The sequence below is a fragment of the Bombina bombina genome, chromosome 5, assembly GCF_027579735.1.
Source record: "Bombina bombina isolate aBomBom1 chromosome 5, aBomBom1.pri, whole genome shotgun sequence".
Taxonomy (NCBI): Eukaryota; Metazoa; Chordata; class Amphibia; order Anura; family Bombinatoridae; genus Bombina; species Bombina bombina.
In genome coordinates, this window is record NC_069503.1 from 51,205,242 (window position 1) to 51,225,606 (window position 20,365).

A 20,365-nucleotide genomic window follows, 5' to 3' on the forward strand; every position below is an offset into this window, starting at 1 on the left:
ATCTTTGCCAATAGTTAATGATGTCATACTCAGAATTGTAGCCATATGGTAATAGACGTTTGGTTTTAAAGATCCAATATGTTTCTTGTTTACATAGTATAGACAGTTTGTCACCACCTCTTGGTGGTGTAGTTACCTGTTCTATAGCTTGCCATTTAAAGGATGTAACATCCTGTTGATGGAAATCTATAAAGTGAGTGGAAAGTGCTGAGCAAGTGCGTTTATTAGAGATATAAGATAGATGTTCTCTAATACGTTTGCCTACTTTTCGGGTAGTTCTGCCTGTGTACTGTTTTTTGCAAATAGTACATTCTATTATATAAATAACAAAAGTACTTCTGCAATTTATACAACCTTTAGTGTTAAATTCTTCTCCCGTTACATGGGACTTGAATGTTGATGAAATATTTATATGATCACAAGAAGTGCAAACTTTTTTGCCACATTTAAATGTTCCATTATATCTCAACCATGATGACGCTGAATATTTGTCATTTTTTTAACATACTAGGGGCTAGGATGTTGCCTATGGTCACATTTCTTTTGGGGACAAACATGCAACCCTGTTCAACTGTGTCCCTTAAATCTTTATCACCCATTAGTATAGGTAGATTCTTTTTAATGATTCTACAGACATCATCATATTGAGAGGAATATTATGTAATAAACTTGAGTTTTTGTTTTGAATTTTTGGAATTTCGTGTTGATTTTTCCAATGCACTTGCCCTATTCGTATCCTTGACCTCAAAAAATGCCTTGTCTATGACTTTGGTGGAATAACCTCTCTTTTGCATTCTTGTCTTTAGATCTCTGCTCTCTGACCGAAAGGCATCCTTCATATGTGCAATTTCTTTTTGCCCGCAGGAATTGACTTTTCACAATTCCTTTGAACACATGTTGCGGATGGCAACTGCGGGCATGTAGAAGACTATTGCCTGAGATTGGCTTGCGGTAGAGAGCAGAGATAATGGTTCCTCTCTCAGGATTACCAGTGAGGGAAATATCAAGAAAATTGATGTTCGTTTTTTGCCATTCATGAGTAAACTGAAGTCCCACCCTATTGTTATTTAAGGTGGTGACAAACTCATCAGCAGTTACAGAATCTGATGACCATACAATCAGCAGGTCATCAATGAACCTGACATATTTCACAATATAATCTGAAGGGGTGGTACTACCTCCATAGATGTGGCCCCTCTCCCACCAACCCATATACAGGTTGGCGTAAGAGGGGGCAATTTTAGCCCCCATGGCGGTGCCACGTCTCTGGAGGTAGTAGCACCCCTGAAACATGAAGAAATTGTGTTCTAATAGAAACTTTACAATTCTCACAATCAGATTTTTGGAATCCACTGGGAGATCAGTAAACAAGTCAAGGAAAAATTTCACAGCTTGTAAACCTTGAATGTGAGGGATGGAGGAGTACAGTGACACAGCATCGATGGTAAGCCAACTGTACTCCTCCCTCCAAGTCACAGTCTCCAAAACTTGTAAGGCGTGGGAGGTATCTCGTATATAGCTGGGTAACATCAAGACCATGGGCTGTAAAAAATCATCTATCCACTTGGATAGGGGTTCCAATAGAGACCCTATACCAGCTACTATAGGCCTCCCCTTCACATCACATATACTTTTTTGGACTTTTGGGAGGTGGTTGAAGATGGGTGTCACTGGATCAGTAACCATACAGAGGTTAGCTGTTTCTTGATCCATGAGACCCTCCTCCACCACCTCATCCAAAAGATGTGATAGCTCTCTGGAATATGTGGCAGTAGGATTCTTGGGTAGGATAGCATAAGTTTCCAAGTCGCCAAGCTGTCTTAATGCTTCATTCACATAATCCAACTTGTCCATGACGACAACACTCCCTCCTTTGTCAGACTGTCTAATCACAATCCCATCATTCTGTTGTAGACTTAATAGTGCTTCTCGTTCCCTATTTGTCAGGTTAGAGGGGCTGGAGTGTAGAGAGTCGCTGAGTTTGGTAAGATCCTCAACAACCCTCTCGTGAAACACTTCCAGAATTTTTCCTCTAGCCTGTGTGGGATAGAATTGTGATTTATTTTTAAATCTTGGTGCAACCTTGTGGACCTGTACAGAGCTTGTATCATGACTTTCTCTGCCCAAATCATCAAGTGTGACTAAAGCACATGTGTCCTCAAAAGAAATATGTTGGCTAACATTTGTATTTTGTGTACAAGACTCCGTGGCTTCTAGTGTTTGGTGCGCTTTGTCCCTAAAGAATTTTTTCAGAGTCAAATCTCTGGTCAATTTGTTCAGATCTAATATAGTCTGAAAAAGATTGAATTTTCTAGAAGGGACAAAGCCCAAACCTAGGTTGAGAAGTCTGGTTTCAGTTTCTGTAAGCTGATAACTAGAAATGTTTATCACCATGTTTATTGGTATTTTTTGATCTTGGGGTTTTTCCCACTTAATGCATATCTCGGTTGTTCCACCAATTCCTTGTTGTTTTTTACTGCTGTTGCTACTGTGACACCCCCCCCCCCCCTTGGAATTGTTTGGGGACCTCTTGAAAAACCTGGGAGTTAGATTTTTGGATTTGAGAATAGCTTAACGTCTGGGCACTAGTTTTCAATCTAGCTCCCTGGTCAGTGTGGGTCTTGAGAATGCTTTTCTGTACATTAGTTCCTAAACTGGTAGTTGCAGAAATGTTAACTAGTTAATCTACTTCTGAAAAAGCCTCATCCCCTGATACACATTCAAAGCTGGATGCAAATCGGTCCTCATCTGTGAGGTCATTCTCAGAATCAGAGAATGTCACCTTTTTAAGGCTGTTTCCTGTATCCTGATTTGCATCCTGTTTTGATTGGTTGTTATGGCGTTTATATCTGCATCTTTTATTTTTATTTTTATTTTTCTTGTTGCTGTGTTGAAATTCATCATTGTCTGCTTGATTGTACCAAGACTTATTACGCTGCTTACGCCTCCAAACATAAACAATACCTAGAGAGTAATCCTTCTGATCCCTAAGGAATTTGGTGTGTTTTGTTTGTATAACTAGTTTTTTTGATTCCTCTATGGTTTGTTTGTAGATGTTCTCAAATTTAGTGTATATTTCACAGCTAGTAAATCTAGAAATTTCTAATTCAACACTAGCAATTTTAGTTTTAGTTTCACACAGTAACACATCTTTATATTCTATGAGGAGAGAGATGAGTTTCAGCGAACAATCAGTGAGAACTTGGTTCCATCTATCTATGTACAGCTGATCTTTAATATCATAGGTGGGGAACTTGTTGAGCCTAAGGCCCCTGGGAATCATTTTTAGGGCTAAATATTTGGTTAGTATCCATTTGTCCCATTTTAATCTTTGCTCTTTTAATTTAAGATATTCAAAGTCCTGAAATAAATCTCCCAATTTCATATTGGGTCAGTCACAGTTGAAAACATCCTCTAGACCTAGACAATCCAAATTATCTTCATCAATTCATATCTATATGGTAATTGTTAGCTTGTCAAAATTAAAATATGCTCATATATCTGATTTAGCTTATTTTCATATTCTTGTTTAATTTTATTGTGTCTATTATTTCTTCACACACCATGTGTTGGTGGTTACTTCAGTCTTTTTTCCCCTTTGTTTTTAATGGGGATGGACTGGTAGCGATAAGAAATTTTGACTATTGCACACAATCAGGGCCGGTGCTAGGATTTTTGGTCACACAGGCGAGGATACATTTTGCCGCCCCCCCCCCCCACCCCGATTACATACCACTCTATTTTTAGTTTTTGACAAACTGTTAGAGATGTGATAACAAAACTAAAATAATTCCCCATTTAGGTTTCTGCGTGTGAGTAGTATATGTATTTGCGTGTATGTGTGTGTGTGTGTGAAGTGAGGCACTTTGATCAAACTGACAGCTATCCAGCTAAATGGTTATGTGATTCTGCAGAAAGTAGGATCACATAACTCTTTAGCTGGTTAGCTGTCAGTTTGATTAAATAAGTCCTGAGTACTGTGAATCATACCATTACTTACCACTAGCACTATTCAGTACCTATAACCAGTGAGTGTCATCCGATACTGCTCTTTAATCAAAGCTGCAGATATAACTCCCAAAATTTGAAATAGCCAAAGGGACACTTTTCGTACTCCGTTGAACACTTATAAACATGTACACTACACACACTCATATGTATGCACACCACACCTATCCACAAGCATATGCTTGCACACCATTTATTCACACCACTCATACCACACATACACACTCATATGCATGCACACCACACATACACGCACACTTATATGTATGTACACCTCACAACACACAGTCATTTGCATGCATACAACATATATATATATATTTTTTAAATACAGTACATATATATAAAAAAAAATACAATATATATATATATATATATATATATTTTAAGGATAGTAAAAATGCACAACTAAATACCATACCCTTGACTTTGTATGTAAATGCAATATCCATGTATATTTAATATATTTTACATTTATATACTAAACTGCGGATTTGGTATCAGATTACCTTCTCTGCTTTTGGTCATCACAACAATGCAGCAATCACCAAAGAGGTGGTTAAATAAAGGGTTAAAATAAGCACCCTGACCTATTTTAAACATCAAATGATTTCATGTCAATAGGGTACAGACCTTAGTCACTTAGTGGAGAAAAAAAGCCTCTTGCACATTTCTTTCTGACTGTCTGTGCAGCGTCTCACTAGAAGCTAAAAGTGACAGGCTGAGCTCCGAAGGAGAAGGGAGAGGGAAGAGGGGGCCAGCACGTGTGTAGACTATTAGAGTTTCCTGTAAGTAACTGGTGGGTGGGGCCACTATGCCCCAAGCAGTTATCTAATCCAGCCGGGAGAAAAAAAAATAAACAAAAAACAAATTACCCTAATTTTATTCAAAGAGGCTACCCAACCCCTCACCCCCAGCTTAGTCTGCCTTGGTATTAATTTACTTACCCATGGTGGCCAGTAGTCCCAGAGTGGAGTTCCTAAGTTCTTTACCATTACCGGCATCCTCAGAGTCAGAGACTATCACAGCCACACCGCTGAGTGACTGTCAGTCACTGACTCACTCCAAGCACTGAGAGCTCATTTACAAGAAAGCACTCAGTCTGACTCACACACTTCTCAGAAGTAGTAAAAAATCCTCCTCCTTGAGACAATACATGAGGACTCAGGACTCTTGTAGTAGTGCGTGAGTTGGGGGGTATGAGCAATGAGCAATCCGATTCTTGGATTTTCAGAACACCACTTCATCTGTAATTTTAAAGTTCCCGGGCCGCCTGTGAGATGATTATTGCAACCCAACCCATAATGCACTGCACATCATGATTGGAGAGATCACACTGTGATTGAGGGAGGGGAGGGCAGCAGAGCAGAGGGGAACTGGTAAAGGACAGGGGCGCTATAGAGCATAATAATAGAGGTAAATGCTTCTGCATACTGTGCGAGGATGCAATTAAGCAGCAACTCGTGTATTAAAAAAAAAAAAGTTTTTTTTTCATGTTACAAATTTGCGCCCCACTAGAAGAGCGCCCTAAGGCGGATGCCTAAACTGCCTATATGCAAGCGCCGGCCCTGCACACAATAACTAAAACATGAAGTATGTAAATATCGTAAACATCATGTCTATACACTTTATTATCCTTTTCAATTTGATTGATCCAATGCTCTGTGTATTTTGAATGTCTATTTGCTTTATTTATTTTTCTGCTTAGCTGTTAAAATAATTCATATCCTCTTGACTATACTCCTCAAAACTGTTTCTTCATTATTACTGTCAGTTATTAATGTACCTATGTATTTATCACATTGAGAGTTTCCCAATTTGTGCTTGAATGGGAACAAGGTACTTATAGGGTTAAGGTGATCAGCAATATACAAAATGTTTTTAACCAATGAACATGGATTGCTCAGCATAAAAGGGAGCACCCCCTAACAGGTGCTATTCTATGATTACGGTCAATATGACCGAAACCGGTCAGAGTTTTGTTGTCTGAACCCTATCCATGTTATTGTATGTCCTTTGCATACGTTTTTAAAGGAATAAAGGATACAAGTTTTTATACAGCTGCTTCGTTTTGGAAACTTTTTTTCTTAAGCATAAATTCTGTTTTTCTTAAAGGGACATTATACACTCATTTTTTCTTTGCATAAATGTTTTGTAGATGATCTATTTATATACCCCTTGAATTTTTTTTTTTTTTTTTTAAATGTTTAGTTTTGCTTATTTTTAAATAACATTGCTCTGATTTTCAGACTCCTAACCAAGCCCCAAAGTTGTATGTGAATACCGTCGGCTACCTTCTCCAGCTTGCTCCTGTTTGTGTAAAGGGTCTTTTCATATGCAAAAGAAGGGGGAGGGGGGAGTGTCTTATTTCCCACTTTCAGTGGGCTTTCCAGCTACCTTTTCAACAGAGCTAATCTGAAAGCTTCTAAGTAAGTGTTTAAACCGTTTTATACTGGATTTTTATATCAGTATCTGTGCATCTTATTCTTTATAGTGGTGTCTATTACATGCAGTTATATGAAAATGAGTGTATACTGTCCCTTTAACTCTCAAGATAACAATTGAAATGAGCATTTTCGTGCCTATCTCTCCCACACCCCTTTGCAGTGGGATTTATGACAACTCAGTATTGACCAAGAGAAGTTAAAGGACTGGGGGTGGAGCACATAACAAAATGTCTGACAGTGAGAATTAGTAGGAAGTACAATACCAATACTGCAGTATCCAATTTAACTTATATTTAAACAACTGATATTTAACATTTCTTTCAGGAGAAAATATTGTTTCAAATAAATTATAAAAACAAAGATTATAATATATTTGTAAAGTTGTGATAGGGCCCCACTTTAATAGATTTTCTACCGTTATTTTGTATAGATCTGGGAAAATTCATATTTAAAGGGCAATTATAACACTCACAGAGCTAACTGTACTAAATGTTTGTGCTGAATCAATAGCACATGTGTAATTACCTAATCAGCTGATCTGTATCACATGAATTGTTATGCGTGCCTTTAATTACACCATACGTACAGTTAATCAGAAGCATTATTTTATTATTATCTGTCTAAACCATTTAATATACTTTTTACAGACACATCCAGAGCACTGAGAGATATCAGGTATTGATGTAACTGGAGTAAATAAGGGAACCTTCTTCCTGAGCACAGACATTGGAGCCTGTTATCAGCATGAACTCATATGTGTTAGGTGAGCAAAATAGATATTACAAAAACAATGGGGCTCTACTATATCTAAGTAGTGCAAACATCTTTGTGAGTATTACTCTGAACTGTTAGTTTAGAATCATTTGTAGCCAAGGATCATCTGCACCAGAGCGCCTCTTCTTTTTTTGTTTCTATACAGAACGCAGTCATCTCAAAATAGATATTATACTGACTTTTATTACTGGGAAAATAGAATAGATCACTCATTAAACAAATATAAACTATTATATTTATATCTGCATCTTTGAGAACATTTGTGTCAGTGACGTTATAAAGAAGGAGCAACCCCCATTGGGCAGAGAGGAGGAGGGTAAAAAATACCACTCCCCCCTCTGTCCTTTTAGACAGACCATGTCCAACAACTGCCTAACCTCACCCCCAGACCTGGTTTATTACTCAGAACACCGGCAACTCCACCTTCCTCTGCACTGACCTCGCTCATGGAACACCCATAACTACACTTATGCCTACCTTGTTCCCATTTGTGGAACACCCACAACTCCCCCAGTGTTCCCCACTCCAGAACCACCACTGATTTGTGTGCTTAATTTTACAGTGAGTAATATTAAAGTTTTTGGCTGTTTATATAAATAGAACCACAGCCGAAAGCTAAAGATTATCATACGGTCACTGCTTCTTACCCTCTTAAAACATCTCACACTGATGATTAGTCTGTGATGATTAAGACATCATGTTCTCACCCAACTGGGTGTGCATGAGCCGGGCAGGGCTGTATGTGCCTTTGCTTAAGCAATGTTAAATGAGGATGGTGGATGCCACCTCTATTGCCCTGAATACAGATTGGCTGGCTGAGAACATTATCCACGTGCACCTTGTTTAATGCGGCCCTATAACGTCTTTTCATCAGTAATCAGTAATTTATTTTACTATGATGTAGTAATGTTTACATTCTTGTTATCCTTTTTTAATTTGTGAATTACAGGTAAATAGATTTAAAAATACAAAACGGAATACATTTTTTTTAGTATAATTTTTTTTTTTTTTAATTGAGATGAATTATATTATAAAGAATAAACATTCTTATTTTTCTTTATTCAATTTCTTTTAATGTAGACAAACACATGAATAGTTCATATCCATCCTTCACTATAGGAAGCATCAGAATGATACCGCAAACTCTAAAAGTCTTAGACACTAATGAATATTCACAAACATTGGGGATATCACAGCAGATATTTAAAGAAGATGGTGAATTGTCAGGAACTGTGAAGCAATCATTATGTACAGAGAGTAATTTAGTCATCAAACAAGAGGACAACATTTATGAGTTATCTAGTGAAATTATTATCCCAGAGGATAAACCACACACATTTACTGAGTTTTCAAAACATATTAAAGAAGGGAGAAGTCTACAGTCTGACCAAATGATTCATACAAAGGAGAAATCTTTTAAATCTACAAAATGTGAGAAAAGCTTTAGATGGGAGTCTCCTCTACTAGAACACTACAAAATTCACACAGCTGAAAAACGACACACATGTCCTGAGTGTGGAAATTTTTTTACACAAAAGAGTGATCTGAAAACTCATGAAAGGATTCACACACGGGAAAAGCCTTTCACATGTACAGTGTGTGGAAAATGTTTTACACGTATAAATTGTCTGAAAAGTCATGAAAGGATTCACACACGGGAAAAGCCTTTCACATGTACAGTGTGTGGAAAATATTTCACAGAAAAGAGTATTCTGAAAACTCATGAAAGGATTCACACAGGAGAAAAGCCTTTCGCATGTACAGAGTGTGGTAAAAGATTTACGCAGATAATTAATCTGAAAACTCATGAAAAGATTCACACAGGAGAAAAGCCTTTCACATGTACAGAGTGCGGAAAAAGTTTTGCACGAGTGGATTATCTGAAAACTCATGAAATGATTCACACAGGAGAAAAGCCGTTCACATGTTCAGAGTGTGGAAAAAGATTTACAAAAAAGAGTTATCTGAAAACTCATGAAATGATTCACACAGGAGAAAGGCCTTTCACATGTACAGTGTGTTGGAAAAGTTTTACACATATAAATTGTCTGAAAAATCATGAAAGGATTCACACAGGAGAAAAGCCTTTCACATGTACAGAGTGTGGAAAAAGATTTACAAGAAAGAGTTATCTGAAAACTCATGAAATGATTCACACTGGAGAAAGGCCTTTCACATGTACAGTGTGTTGGAAAAGTTTTATACATATAAATCATCTGAAAAAGCATGAAAGGATTCACACAGGAGAAAAGCCTTTCACATGTAAAGAGTGTGGAAAAAGTTTTACACTTTTATATCGTTTGAAAACTCATGAAAGGATACACACAGGAGAAAAGCCTTACACATGTACAGAGTGTGGAAAAAGTTTTGCACATTTAAATCGTCTGAAAACTCATGAAAGGATTCACACAGGAGAAAAGTCATTCACATGTACAGAGTGTGGAAAAAGATTTACACGAGTGGATTATCTGAAAACTCATAAAAGGATTCACACAGGAGAAAAGTCATTCACATGTACAGAGTGTGGAAAAAGTTTTACACAAAAGAGTTATCTGAAAACTCATGAAAGGATTCACACAGGAGAAAAGCGAGTGATCTGAAAAAGCATGAAATGATTCACAAGGGAAGAAACCTTTCACATGGGAAGAAACCTTTCACATGTTTATAAAGTGGATTTTTTTCCCCCTTTTTTAGGGGAGGAGAGTCCACAGCTTCATTCATAACTAAGAACCTGGCCACCAGGATGCGGCAAAGACACCCCAGCCAAAGGCTTAAATACCTCCCCCACTCCCCTCATCCCCCAGTCATTCTTTGCCTTTTATCACAGGAGGTGGCAGAGAGGTGCCAGAAAATAGGAGGTCTCTTATGAGGGGTTCTACCCTTTGCTATGGGACAGGAGTTTAAGTAACCCTTCAAGCTTCTCAGTTGAGGGCCTGGTTGAACGTTAGTCCGGAGATGCAGAGGGAGCTTCCCTTTGCAACACCATCCTGACTTATATTAACAGCTCCTACAGCAATCAGCGTTGACGAGTTTTGCAGATTGCTTCTCTCAAGTCCATGTCACACTTGAAGGGCCATGTTCCTGTTCCATGGCGTAGATTCTGTTAAGATCGTTTCATTTTTTATATATAATGATAACACAGAAGACAGGGCCACAGTGTGGCACCTTTATCTTTATAGAATCAATGGTTAATATTCCTATAAGATGATTATTGAGCAGGGGGGTATGTACATGATAAGTTTGTGTGATTGCTGCGTTATGTGCTTGGATGTGGCTCTGGCATTTAGTGGAACTGACAGGTTCTCTTTCCTGGAGTTTTTGCGCTGTATTTTTTGGCGCGCTTTCTCATCGGAAGGGGCGGTCCTGCGTAGACAGCCTTGTGACCAGGTGGGGCTTTTTCACTTCCTGTCTGATCTGTGACGGAGACTAAGCAGTTTCCGCAGCCCGGGTCATAGGAGGTGGTGAATGCCCCGGCCATTGGTAGTTATAAAGGTTTCTGTCTTATCTTTTCATAACAAAAGCTACGGAGGATTCTGACGCATTAGAGGGTACTCCCTCTGTAACTAAGTCTTATACCTGTGTTAATTGTGAGGTTTTGGTAGACCAGCCTGCGCAACTGTGTTCCACATGCCTTGAGAAGGCTACAACTTCCAAACATAAGAGAATTTCTAGCACTACTGAACCGTCCACCTCTGAGGGGTCACCATCCCATGAGGTGCGTTCCCTAATGGCGCCCCGTATGAAAACGGCAGTCGCTAAGGTGATCCATGCTTTGACGCATTCTGCTAAGCACAAGCGTAGAGCTTTTCATAGCGGCCCGACCCAGGATTTGTCTCTGTCGGACGCCCAGGATGGGTGGTACGATGACGAGGGCCATTCCGACGCTTCAGGAAGGGGCCCTTTCTGGGTCGGAGTCCGTTTCATCTAAACCCCCGGCAGCGGAGGAGCCTGACTTAAGGTTTAAGACGGAGAACTTGCATTTCTTACTAAAACAAGTACTGACTACTTTAGAAGTTCCTGAACCGAATCTTCCGGAAGAGCCCTCCAATCCTAAGTTAGATAAGGTTTACGTGGACAGGGTTGTTCCCCAGACTTTCCCGGTTCCTGTGAAGATGGTGAACATTATAAAGAATGAATGGGAGCGGTTAGATTCTTCCTTTTCCTCTTCTTCTCAATTTAAAAAGCTTTTGTGGAGGCTCAGCTGGAGATGTGGGGGACCATTCCCAAGGTGGATGGGGCCATCTCCATGCTCGCTAAACGCACAACAATTCCTTTAGAGGATAGTTCTTCGTTCAAAGAGCCTATGGATAAAAAATTTGAAAACATGTTACAAAAGATATTTCAACACATGGGGTTTTTTTTTCAACCGGCGGCAGCGGTCATATTGGTGCGATGCCTTATTTCATAAGATTGAGGATGAACCCTTTTTCGAGGAAGTGCAGGAAAAGATTAAGGCCCTGAAGGTGGCCAGTTCTTTAATTTGTGACGCTAATATGCAGATTATCCGCCTGAATGCTAAAGTATCTGGTTTTCGGTTCTAGCATGCAGGGCTCTGTGGCTAAAATCCTGGTCGGCAGACATGACCTCTAAAACGAGGCTCCTGTCTTTACCCTTTAAGGGCACAATTCTGTTAGGTCCAGGTCTGGACTCAATTATATCCACGGTTACAGGAGGCAAGGGTGCCTTCCTTCCTCAGGATAAGAAAGCAAAACCTAAGTGTTCTACTTTTCGTCCCTTTCACAGGAATAAGGCGCAGCGCCAACAGCCCGCACAAAAGCGGACCAACCTAAGGGTGCCTGGAAGCCTGCTCAAGCTTTGAACAAGTCTAAGCATAAAAAGAATCCCGTCGAGACTAACTCTGCATGAAGGGGCGGCCTTCAACCGGTCTATGGACAGAGTGGGGGGCAGATTATCTCTATTCTTAGACACCTGGTTGCAGGATGTTCAGGACAGATTCCTTCTGTCAAATCTATCCTCAAGACCGGAGAAAAGAGAGGCTTTTCTGGATTGTCTGTGGGATCTCTCCGCTCTAGGTGTTATCGTACCAGTACCCCATGCAGAAAGGGGTCTTGGGTACTAGTCAAATTTTATTTGTGGTTCCAAAGAAGGAGGGCACGTTCCGCCCAATTCTGGACCTCAAATGTTTAAACAAGTTCTTGTCCGTTCCATCGTTCAAAATGGAAACGATCAGATCCAGATAGTTCAAGAGGGGCAGCTAATGACCACTATAGATTTGAAGGATGCCTACCTTCATGTTCCGATTCACAGGGACCATTTCAGGTTTCTCAGATTTGCCTTTCTGGATCAGCCTTTCCAGTATGTGGCTCCTCCCTTCGGTCTGGCGATTGCCCCGAGAGTTTTCATGAAGGTCTTGGGGCCCCTCCTAGCTGTTGCCAGATCTCGGTTCATTGCGGTGGCACCATAACTGGACGACATCCTGGTTCAAGCACCATCATCCCATCTGACAGAGACTCATACCAGGGTCCTGGTGCAGTTACTTCAATCTCACGGTTTTGAAGATCAATGTCGAGAAGAGTTCCCAGTACCAGGGTGGAGTTTTTGGGCATGATCATAGACTCTGTGTCCATGAAGATCTTTCTCACGAACAAACGACGCACAAAGATGACGTCTACCTGTCCTGCCCTTCAGTCTACAGTGAGACCATCTGTTGCTCAGTGATTGGGCTCCTGGTTTCCAGAATGGACATCATTCCTTTTGCCAGGTTTCATCTCAGACCTCTTCAATTGTGCATGTTGAGGCAGTGGAACGGCGATCATTCCGATCACAGCTGATATCCATGGATGCGTGGACTCGTATTTCCCTCTCTTGGTGGATCCGCCCGGACCACCTGTCCATGTGGACATCCTTCCTGAGACCGTCCTGGGGGATTGTGACCACGGACGGGAGTCTCGAGGGGATAAGGAGCTGTTTGCAGTGCCAGGATGGCACAGGAAGAAGTGGTCTCGGCTGGAGTCTCTTCTTCCAATAAATATCCTGGATCTTCGAGCGATCTACAATGCTCTAAAGGCATGGCACCGTCTGGGCGAATTCAACTTCATCAGGTTCCAGATGAACAACATTACCTCGTGGCTTACATCAACCACCAGGGGGGGGAACGAGGAGCTCCCTGACAATGAGGGAGGTGTTGTGGATATTTGAGTGGGTGGAGTCCCACAGCTGTTCACTCTCAGCAATCCACATGCCGGGTGTAGACAATTTGGGAAGCGTATTTTCTCAGCAGGCAAACCTTTCATCCGGGGGAATGGTCTCTTCACCCTGAAGTGTTTGCAGAGCTCTGTCTCAGATGGGGGACGCCAGAGATCGATCTCATGGCATCAAGGCTGAATTGCAAGCTTCCCGATACTGATCGAGGTTGAGGGACCCCCAGACGGAGCTAATAGATGCATTAGCGGTGCCCTGGGGGTTCGGTCTAGTGTACATATTTCCTCCATTACCGCTTCTTCCTTGTGTAGTGGCTCGTATAAAGCAGGAGAGCGCGTCATCCATTCTGATTGCTCCTTTGTGGCCGAGGAGGACGTGGTTTGTGGATCTGGTGGGGATGTCATCCTCTCCGCTGTGGAGGTTAAACTGTTGCAGGGATCTGCTGGAACAGGGTCCTTTTCAACATCAAAATCTCGATTCTCTGAGGCTGACTGCATTTGAACTCTTAGTCTTGGCAAAAGAGGTTTTCTGAGAGTGTGATTGACACTTTAGTTCAGGCAAGGAAGCCAGTCACTCAACCTATCTACCATAAGGTGTTGAGGACTTACTTATCCTGGTGCAAGAGACCTGGATACCCTTGGCACAAGGTGAGGGTTTCCAGAATTTTGTCCTTCCTCCAAGAGGGGTTGCATAAGGGTCTGGCCGCTAGTTCCCTAAAGGGACAGTTGTCGGCTTTATCAGTTCTGTTGCATAGGAGACTCGCTGAGCTCCCTGACATTCAATCTTTTGTTCAGGCTCTTTCTTGCATCAGGCCTGTCTTTAAGCAATCTACTCCCCCTTGGAGCTTAAACTTGGTACTTAAGGTTCTGCAGAAGGTTCCGTTTGAGCCTATGTATTCTCTTGACGTAAAGATTCTGTCGTGGAAGGTTATTTTCTTGTTGGATATTGCATCAGCAAGCAGAATATCTGAGCTGGCTGGCTTCCAGCATGAGCCTCCTTATCTGGTGTTTCATTCGGATAAGGCTGTTCTTCGCACGGGCTTGGGGTTTCTCCCCAAGGTGGTTTCTAACTGTAACATCAATCAGGAAATAGTTGTTCCTTCATTGTGTCCTAACCCCTCTTCTCCTAAGGAGAGGTTGCTTCATAATCTGGATGTGGTTCATGCCCTGGAATTCTATCTTCAGGCTACAAAGGATTTCAGACAAACTAAATCTCTTTTTGTTGTATATTCAGGGAAGTGCAGGGGTCAGAGGGCTTCTGCTACCTCTTTGTTTTTTTTAGGCTGTGGAGCTTGATCTGTTAGGCCTACGAGACAGTGGGACATAGGCCTCCTCAGAGGATTACGGCTCATTCCACTAGAGTGGTAGCTTCATCTTGGGCCTTCAAAAATGAGGCTTCTATGGAGCATATTGGCAAGGCAGCTACCTGGTCCTCCTTGCATACTTTCACAAAGTTTTACAAATTTGACATTTTTGCTTCTGCGGAAGCTGTTTTTGGGAGAATGGTTCTACAGGCTGTGGTGCCCTCAGACTAAGGGTCCACTTTTTACCCTCCCGGTTTCATTCAGAGTCCTCTAGAGGTTGGGTATTTGTTCCCACTAGTAATGAATGAAGCCGCTGCCTCTCCTCCCCTTTAAATGGAAAACATAAATTATGCTTACCTGATCATTTTATTTCCATTGAGGGGAGGAGACTCCACGGCTCCCGCCCGTATCTCCGATGGGCAGACCTAAATTTATCTTCTTCTTCTGGCACTATTTATACCCTGATGCTTCTCCTACTGTTCCTTGTTCCCTCGGCAGAATGACTGGGGGATGAGGGGAGTGGGGGAGGTATTTAAGCCTTTGATTGGGGTGTCTTTGCCTCCTCTTGGTGGCCAGATGCTTAATTCCCACTAGTAATGAATGAAGCTGTGGACTCTCCTCCCCTCAATGGAAATAAAATGATCAGGTAAGCATAATTTATGTTTTTATTGAAATCCGGTATCAAAAAACACCAAATATTTACACACAAATAAACTTTATATACACAGTGTGCAAAACTTTTTACAATTATCCTAAATAGGACAAACTCTCTAAATAGAAGCATCAAAAGAGATGATATTGTAAATAATACTTTCTAAATCCGAGTTATTAAAGCCCCAGATTGGAAGTGCTCTCCTGCTGTCCTTTGTTCCTCTATATATGTGCCCCTCAGTTTCTCTCATATAAATGTGAATACAAACACCACACAGGAATATACAGATCTGTCCTCATACTGACCCGTTTACACAACCATTCACCACCAAAGCACCCCCAGTGTTGTTTATTATGCCAGTGTTAGGAGTTGTACGTTTGATTTACATAGGGGATAAAATAATTACATTTACAGAATAAAGAATCTTTATATGAATAGGGTGTTAGAGAATTATATAAACAAGAACATCAGTCTCAAATGATTGACATCTGGGAGATATATTTAATGTGCTCATCATGTGAATAAACCTTTTCTTATAGCAATAGATGCTTAGCATTGTACATGTTATATACCAGAGGAATTACTGAGGGGAAACTGATTTAATTAATGAGACACAATATCAGTAACCGGTACATACGTGATCATAATCAGTTTAATTTAAATGGCTACTATAACCTACATGTATACTGGGTATGTAATATGTGTGTCATGTGATCATAATCAGTTTAATCTAAATGGCTACTATAACCTACATGTATACTGGGTATGTAATATGTGTGTCATGTGATCATAATCAGTTTAATTTAAATGGCTACTATAACCTACATGTATACTGGGTATGTAATATGTGTGTCATGTGATCATAATCAGTTTAATTTAAATGGCTACTATAACCTACATGTATACTGGGTATGTAATATGTGTGTCATGTTCTGTAACTTGATATTATGTCTGTTAGATGTTTTCATGTTAGTTAGAAGCCACAAGAACTGATAATAGCACATACTGTATATATAAAGGGAACATTATATGTCTGATAAATCCCTTTGTATCAAGAGCACAAGTGTTAGGTATATTTATACCATTGTGTGCATATATCATGTAATGCTGCTGTTTACTATATAATGATATACAATGTTTTTTCATGCAAATAAAAAGTGATTGTAATCCAGACCAGTATTTTGTGTTTTTTTGTATAATTAAAAACACAATATCACAGAATAATAAGGAAAACATCATCAAAGACAGAAGCCAAATCTGACAGTGAAAGTTAAACGCTGATAATTCAGATAGAGCAGCAATTTTACCCAACTTTCCAATTTACTTCTATTATTTAATTTGCTTTGTTCTTTTGGTATCCTTTGTTATAGAATAAACCTAGGAGGCTGATATTATATGAAGTTTGGGGCATGCACGTTCATTTAGCACTCTGTGCAGCAGTGTTTGTAACTATGTATAACATAGCTATAAATGCTCTTGCAAACTCTGCTTTCTGAAGATACGTGCACGCTCCTGAGTTCACCTAGGATTAATCTTTAACAAAGGATACTAAGAGAACTAAGCACAAATTATAATATAAGTAAATTGGAAAGTTGTTTGAAATGTCATGTTCTGTCCAATCCATTTAAGTTTATTTTTGACTTTACTGTCCCTTTAACAGTACATAAAACAATATTAAATTAACCCACCGACCTACACCAACCCAGATTATTAATCACCAGCAAGACTTTATACACAGAAATGTTCTGTTACTTAAATATACTTAAAGGGATAGGAAATTACACTTTCATGATTCAGATAGAATGTGTAATTTTATGACACTTAATTTCACTTCTGTTATCCAACTTATGTACTACTGGGAGCTGACTGGTGGCTACACACATGTCTCTTGTCATTGGCTCACCAGATATGCTCAGCTAGCTCCCAGTATTATATTGCCTCTCTATAGCTGACTGTCTACACCTTAGTCATCTTAAAGGTTTACCTTAGATTAAGCTGCAAATAGCCTCCTGCACCTTTTCTATATCATGCAGCAGGAACAGTAAAACAGAAGTCTTAAAATGTATATAGTCTCTGGCCACTTTGAAATGGCTGCCAAGCTCCCAACGGTGTAAGTCTTGTGGATCTGAAAAAAATTAAAGAAAAAAACAACTTACATTTAGCTTAGCACCCAGGTGGAAAAGTGCTTTGCACTTAAAGAGTTAAAAGACCTTTATTTCTTTTTTAAGACACGATGAGTCCATGGATCATCTTAATTACTAATGGGATATTCACATCCTGGTCAGCAGGAGGAGGCAAAGAGCACCACAGCAGAACTGTTAAATAGCTCCTCCCTTCCCTCCCACCCCAGTCATTCTCTTTGTTAGTGATAGGAAGAGGTAAAGTGAGATGTTAGTATAGATTCTTCAATCAACAGTTTATTATTTCTTTTGCAAGATGTACTGAGTCCACGGTTTCATCCTTACTTGTGGGATATTATCCTTCCCTACAGGAAGTGGCAAAGAGAGCACCCACAGCAGAGCTGTCTATATAGCTGTCTATATAGCTCCTCCCTTAACTCCATTCCCCAGTCATTCTCTTTGCCGGCTCTAAGCAGGAAGGGTAAAGTGAAAGAGGTGATATAATATTAGTAGTTTGTTTCTTCAAGCAAGAGTTTTTTGTTTTAAAATGGTACCGGTGGGTGCTATTTACTCTCAGGCAGCTGATGGATGAAGACTGCTGCCTGGAGTTTGATGATCGTAGCATTTGTAACTAAGATCCATTGCTGTTCCCCAGAGACTGAGGAGTACAGGAAAACTTTAGTGTGAGGAACGGTTTCATGCTATGCAGCAGTGAGGTATGTTCAGTCATATTTTTCTGGAGAGACTGTGTATTTCAGAAAGGCTGACATTGTACCCAGGAGGGTAAGGGTAAGCAGTAATCCTAGAGCTACATAGAGGGGCATTACTTAGCTTACATATGGGTATTACAAAGATGGTTGACACTGAGTGCAAATGTTTATTAGCAGGGAAGTGCTTTAACGTTTTTGTGATATAACGTTTTTGGGACTTTATGAGGGCACATATGGCTTAACTCTTGGGTCTCAGAACCCATATGGCTAGTTTTTATCTGCTCTGGAGCGGTTCTATGAGGCTGTAGTGACATTGAGGTGGATGGGCGGGGCCTATTTTCGTGCCTCAATTGCGCAGTTAGTTTCTCTCAGAAGGCAGCAAGCTCTATCTCCTGAGGGCCATGGTGTGTGTTTTGGGCCAAATCGAAGCTTTTTCCCCACATTTTCGATCCCTGAGGGCAGGTAGGGCCATAGCAGAGCTGTGGCCAGGTGCTGAGTGTGTTTTTTTCCTGATCTAGACCTATATTTCGATCCAGTTTGCATATTAAGGGGTTACAATTTCTTGTGGGGCAATCTTAACTACTTTTATTGTGTCTACATACAAAATTTTGAAAAATTTGGTGCATGTTTAGGCTGTTTTGCAGAACGTGTATGCTTTTTTTCTCTTAAAGGCACAGTACCGTTTTTTTTTAAGATTGTTATTTTTTTCACTAAATAAAGTGTTTTCATGCTTGTTTGTAGTCATTAATAGCCTGTTCAACATGTCTGACATTGAGGAAAATCATTGTTCAATGTGTTTAGAAGCCATTGTGGAACCCCCTCTTAGAATGTGTCCCTCATGCACTGATATGTCTATAAATTGCAAGCAGCATATTTTAGCCATTAAGAATGTGGCGCTGGATGATTCTCAGGCAGAAGGAAACCAGGTTATGCCATCTAATTCTCCTCAAGTGTCACAACCATTAACGCCCGCACAAGAGACGCCAAGTACTTCTAGTGCATCTAATTCGTTCACCCTGCAAGATATGGCCGCGGTTATGAATTCTACACTCACAGAGGTTTTATCTAAGCTGCCTGGGTTGCAAGGGAAGCGCAGTAGCTCTGGTGTGAGAACAAATGCTGAGACCTCTGACGCTTTAGTAGCCGTATCCGATGTACCCTCACAATGTTCTGAGTTGGGGGTGAGGGATTTGCTGTCTGAGGGAGAGATTTCGGATTCAGAAAAGATGTTTCCTCAGACAGACTCAGATATGACAGCGTTTAAATTTAAGCTAGAACACCTCCGATTGTTTCTCAGGGAGGTATTAGCGACTGTGGATGATTGTGACCCTATTGTGGTTCCAGAGAAATTGTGTAAAATGGATAAATATTTAGAGGTTCCTGTCTACACTGATGTTTTTCCAGTCCCTAAGAGGATTTCGGACATTGTTACTAAGGAGTGGGATAGACCAGGTATTCCTTCGCTCCCCTTCCTACTTTTAAGAAAATGTTTCCCATATCTGACACCATGCGGGACTCGTGGCAGACGGTCCCTAAGGTGGAGGGAGATATTTCTACTTTGGCTAAGCGTACAACTATACCTATTGAGGACAGTTGTGCTTTCAAAGATCCTATGGATAAAAAATTGGAGGGTCTCCTAAAGAAAATATTTGTTCATCAGGGTTTTCTTCTCCAACCTATAGCGTGCATTGTTCCCGTAACCACTGCAGCTGGTTTTTGGTTCGAGGCTCTGGAGAAGGCTCTTCAGGTTGAGACCCCATTAGATGATATTCTGTATAGAATTAGAGCTCTCAAGCTAGCTAATTCTTTCATTACAGATGCCGCTTTTCAACTGGCTAAATTAGCGGCAAAGAATTCAGGTTTCGCCATTTTAGCGCGTAGAGCGTTATGGCTTAAGTCCTGGTCGGCTGATGTGTCATCAAAGTCTAAGCTTTTAGCCATCCCTTTCAAGGGTAAGACCCTATTCGGCCTGAATTGAAAGAGATCATTTCAGACATCACTGGAGGGAAAGGCCATGCCCTCCCTCAGGATAAGACTAATAAGATGAGGACCAAACAAAATAATTTTCGTTCCTTTCGAAACTTCAAAGGTGGTCCCTCTTCCTCTTCCCCTGTCGCAAAGCAAGAGGGGAATTTTGCTCAATCCAAGTCAGTCTGGAGACCTAACCAGGCTTGGAACAAAGGCAAACA

General features: G+C 40.5%; 1 pseudogene; it reads left to right on the top strand.

The window, feature by feature from the left end:
- LOC128661295 (zinc finger protein 91-like) overlaps positions 1-20,365 on the top strand; it is a 272,986-nt pseudogene that overhangs the window by 39,077 nt on the left and 213,544 nt on the right.